The following is a 5282-nucleotide window of genomic DNA, read 5'->3' as shown; positions in this document are numbered from 1 at the left end:
GCTGCAACAATGTTACTTTCTTCCAAACACAAATGATAAACACCCATGCAAAGCACTCTGACCCTCCCTTTTTATTAGGGTTTCAGCAGCATCATTACTTCTTAACAACTGCGCTCTATCATTTGTTTCTATGCTTGCGCAGTGGCTCCTGCCTTTCCAACATCCTCCTGACCCTCCTGATCCTAAGATAAAATGCAGGGAATAGTATATAAGGGCAGACTAGATGGACCATGAGGTTTTCTTCTGCCATCAATCTTCTATGTTTCTAAGGTCCCAGGTCTGGAGCTGTGCAAGGCTTTAAAAGAGACAGCCAGTGCCTTGATTGTACCTGAAAGCCAATTGACAACCACTGCAGTTCTTGAAATAGTAATGTTATATGGGTGAATAAGATGTCTCTATGACTAAGTTGTTGAATTCTGTATCAGCTATCTTTTCTGACTGCTCTTCAAAGGTAGCCCCAGGGAGAACACATTGCCACACCCAAGCAAGATATAAACAAGACACGGCAATAATCCTATCGTGTTGCTCTCTTGGCTTCTGTCAGTTCATCAGGACTTGCTCAACAAGTATCTAGCCCTGGATCCTGGCATTGTTTTCCTCCAGATACCTATAGAATTTTCACAGAACATCTTCTGCCCTAGCTTTCTCTAGTATGGTCTGGGTCACTTTAATAAGGGTCTTGCATTCCACAGATATAAATAAAAATATTGATGCTAATATTAGGATAGTGTAGCCTCAAGTGATCACAGGGATTATCATTTGGTTTAATTAAAGGATGCTCGATTATATGACACTTTCAGCAGGCATGTGAGTTCTCTGTGCAGATGGATCAGCCAGTTTGGCAACATCCGATGTAACAAAAAAAATTGTTATAATGTAAATAAATCAAGTTTCTGATGCTGATATACCATACAACATTAAAATTGGATATTAGCCTTCATAATTATTCTTAATCAGCTAATAAATAGTAAACAGTAAAAACAGTAAAATTAGAGAAAAAATATATAATTTATTATATGACATCAAATGTATACAATTGTAATTATAATACAATTAACTACATTTGCTATATTCCCTGTTCAGCTTTAATATCTTACTGGCTTCCAAAATTCCCCAAAATCAAACATTATACTTAACATATAACTTGCATAACTCGCAATAACAAATATAAAATAAGGTTTTGATACCAAAGAAGTGAAAAATTGGAATTGTAACTTAATGGTAGGTTCACTATGTAATTTATTTTCCTTTGGAAGGTTAATTTCCTTTAGGTTTTTTTTTAACAGAAATACGGCTTTTTTATTGTCACTGAAAGATTCTCTTCTCTCCCTCCCATCTCTCTTTGTTTTAAATTTAATCATATTTTTTTTTAAAATGCAATGCAATTTATAAAGTATACACACAAACCCCCATTAATATAAAACCCAAATAACATAGTAATTGATTCATGCTTGCTACTATTAAAGTTACATTTTTTTTGTATGAGGTTTCATTAATAAAATTATAAATGACATTTTAAAAATTCAATTATTGTATTTCTGTTGTTATAGAAAGTTGCATTTCCTTTAATAAGCATGAAAACAGCAACTTCATTTCTGTTTACACCGAAAGGATTCTAGATGTCTTAGGACAGATGAGAAAATTACTTAGAATGCTAAAGTAACATATATATGAAATAAAAATATATTTGTTAGGAGTTGGCCACAACATAACCCTTGGTAGATCTTTGCTTCCAGTATTTATTGAAGTATATTCCTCCTATGATGAGAACAGCCAGAGCCACAGGAGTCACTGCCAAGTACCAAGACAACTCGCGGTCTTTTAAAAAAGAAAGAAAGAAAGAAAAACCTCAACGTTAGACAACATACTGTGCATTGGTTAAATCATTGTTTTTCTAAGCTGCCTGGTTCTCACAAACACAAGTTTTATCAATAGCAGATGGAACAGAAAACAACAACATGCCATATGTATGGCAACAAAAAGAAATTTGGTTACATTTTGCAAGAATATACAATCAGTGCGCAGCTTTAAAATAGGCAAGTCAGATGCTTCCAAAAGTGTGTAACTGGATAATAGCCTTACAACGGCAAGCTTTTTATTCCTTCAATACTGCCCTTCACTCTGAAAGTGTGTAATATTTTTAGATATCATGTATCACTGATATAATGTAATTAATATAATCTATGACTTTTCAGGCAGGGGTGAAATGCTCCCAGTTTGGGCGTGCCTGCTAGTGGTTGGAGAGCTGGTAGCGACTGCAGTGCGAGGCTTTGCCCACCCACCTGGACAATGCCATTTGGGTTCTTTTACTCTCTGTGCATGCACAGAACGCTTTGTGCATGCTCAGAGGGTAAAAGAACCCACATGGTGGTGTGCGGGTGGATGGGCGAAGCCTTGTGCTGCCATCGCTACCAGCTCTCTGACTACTGGTAAGCATGCCCGAGCTGGGAGCATTTCTCCCCTGTTTTTGGGTGATATTGGGATACATTTATGCTACAGTTCATCGACACTTGAAGATACATATGTTCCCCATTGTTGCACTTCTGCCAACTCATAAGTGGTTGTGAATGGTTGTCCCAAACCATTTTACATGGAATTAAGAGATAATTCCACTTGCTGCTACTCTCCACTGAAGTAGAATTTCTTCAATGTTTTAGTGTACAGATTGAGCAAGCTATTGTCCAACAGAACACTAAAGTTTAGGAACTTCCAGTTCCTTCTTCGACGAGATCGGAAGCGGGGACCGCAACCTCCGCAGCCAGCTCAAATTCAGACCTAAGCCCCCCACATACAGTGGGCAAAGTGAAGGGGGACCACCAGGAGGGTAGAGGGGAGCCTCATCTTCCCTTCCTAAGCTGGCAAGCTTCTAGCTGAAGGAGGGCCAGAATTAACAAGACTAAGAAGGAGAAAAAATGAGTTATTTACAACCTGAGATAAAAAAAGAGTGTTTGCCTTTAAAAATAACTCCAAAAATACAGGTGGGGGGAGCTAAAGAATACCAGTGGGTCAGGAATGCTAAAATAGTGAAGAAAAACATTTGAGAACTAGGGGGAGAGTTTTTCTTGGAGGGTTTAAAAGAAGATATGTTTTTGGAATAATATCCTATTTTTAAGAGAAAAAACATTGATACTTGAACTGGAAGCTGTCTCTGCCTTACTATAAATTGACTATTATATATATTGGACTTGTAAACATAAAATAATGAAATTGAACACAGAATAATGAAGAGGAATTTCTGATTTGAAGCAGAAGTGCTGTTTTGGGGGGAATATAGCTCTCAGAATCTTTCCCTTCGTTAGATAAATAACGTGGATTAAACTTTGTTGTAAAACGATGCCAATTGGAAATAAAGACATATTAAGCATAGCCCAGGACATTAAGACTATTGTAAATAAGTAGTGATGGCCGAACCAAACTCGCACAATTTGGATCTGTACCAAATTTTGCGGTGTTCGGTACGCCAAACACAAACCCAATTTTTTTTTAAACTTTGGGCAAAGTTCAGGGTTGCGTTTGGCGTTCGGAGCTTTGACGTCACCAGCAGGTTACTAAGGACACCAAGGTGATCACTTCCTGGATTCCATGGAATCCAGGAAGTGATCACCTTGGCGTCCTTAGCAACTTGCCGGTGATGTCAAAGCTCCACCCCCAGAATCTCTTCGTGGGAGGGATTCCCCAGCTCCTTCAAAGGGAGGTCTTCACGTAAAAATAAACATTGTTATTTTTATGTGAAAAGATGCCGCAGCGGCGCTGCAAGCAAAGGGCGGTCCTTTCACGTAAAAATAAACATGTTTATTTTTACGTGAAAGGACCGCCCTTTGCTTGCAGCACCGTGTTCAGCAAATGAGAGAACCCATCAATAGTATGTTATATCTTGTCCCGGTGCCAAACATTTGACTTGGGTCAACGTAGATGTTGTTTGTATAGATTACTTCTTCACATCAGTAAAGGACAATCCACCCCCCTTCCAAACTTGGTGAAGTAGAACAGAAATTGGAACTACATCTGATTTCATAATGGAAATCAATGTGATTAGTGTGAAGAAGCGCACCTAAGAAGCCCTCCAAATGAGAGCCAATAGCTCTAGTAGAGATGTATCATTTATTGGGGAACTGATCTGTATGATGCATAGGTTGAGACATTTAGCTTATTAACTTACAAGTTATGGATTCCAGAGGGAATTTTAAAAACTCATTACATAGCAGTAATAAACAAAATGTGGAATAACCTTTGGCAAAACTGGATAATTTTGTATGTGCATAATTTCCCTTCCTCTTCCTTTGGAAACATGCCAAGAGAAATTTTAATTATTTGAAAATAAAACAACTTATTAGAAATCATGTAATTTAAACATGACCTGACCAAAAATTATTCCAGCTCTTTGGGCACTTTATTCCTTAACCTTCTTTCCTTATGTATAAAATGTGAAAATGAATGTCCATTATCAGAGTACTGTAATCAGAAAAAAAAAATGAGGAAAAGATGGCAATAAGTATAATTGGGTTGTTATACAGACCTTTCTTTTTTTCCGTGACTGTCACTGTTTGTACACGATTCCCACCACCATTTTGTGCCACACATCTGAAATCAGTATGAAAATCGGCTTCTGTGATGGAGTCAAAGATCAATTGCACCTCAATAGATCTGTTGTTATTGTCTACGAGTTGCCTAAGAGGGAATATAATCATTTATATTGTTAGGCAGAGAAGCAGAAGAGCCCAGAAGGAAAGGGCAACTGACTGAAGAGTGATATAGCCTAGATTTTTTTCATTTGCGTAAAAAAATAAATCTAATGCAAAAATAAAAATAAAAATCTTGCTATTTGAGTTTTTTTCTTCTCACCTGACCTCTGCTATTAATGTAAGAAAACTTAAACTGAAATAGAATTGATGTAACCACCTCATCACGCATCACACCTCTATTTTGCTCTAAAAATTATCATCTATCATGGGGGGGAGATGACACTGTCTATCATGATGAGATCCTTAACACCAATAACTTGCTCCTTAATACCAATAAGACCAAGGAGCTTATACAGTGTTCCCTCGATTTTTGCGGGAGATGTATTCTGAGACTGCCCGCAAAAGTCGAATTTCCGCGAAGTAGAGATGCGGAAGTAAATACACCATTTTTGGCTATGGACAGCAGTGTTCCCTCTAATTTTTTTGGGGGGTGGGCGGAGAAGTATAGTGTCTGAGCGGCAGTCTCTTCGGGACTGGGCAGCACAGAAATAATAAATAAATAAATAAATAAACAAATAAACAAACAAATAAATAAATAAA

General features: G+C 37.5%; 1 long non-coding RNA gene across 1 annotated transcript; it reads right to left on the bottom strand.

Annotated features, from left to right (window-relative positions):
• Nucleotides 1-984: 984 nt before the first annotated feature.
• On the bottom strand, nucleotides 985-5282 carry LOC139155648 (uncharacterized). Its single transcript, XR_011557108.1, has 2 exons — nucleotides 4517-5282; nucleotides 985-1818 (listed from the first exon to the last, which is right to left on the bottom strand). It is a non-coding gene; the product is annotated as an uncharacterized lncRNA (long non-coding RNA).

Source organism: Erythrolamprus reginae, unplaced genomic scaffold (assembly GCF_031021105.1).
Source record: "Erythrolamprus reginae isolate rEryReg1 unplaced genomic scaffold, rEryReg1.hap1 H_38, whole genome shotgun sequence".
Classification (NCBI taxonomy): Eukaryota; Metazoa; Chordata; class Lepidosauria; order Squamata; family Dipsadidae; genus Erythrolamprus; species Erythrolamprus reginae.
Note: the sequence above shows the minus strand (reverse complement) of the source record. Positions and strands in the feature narration are given on the sequence as shown.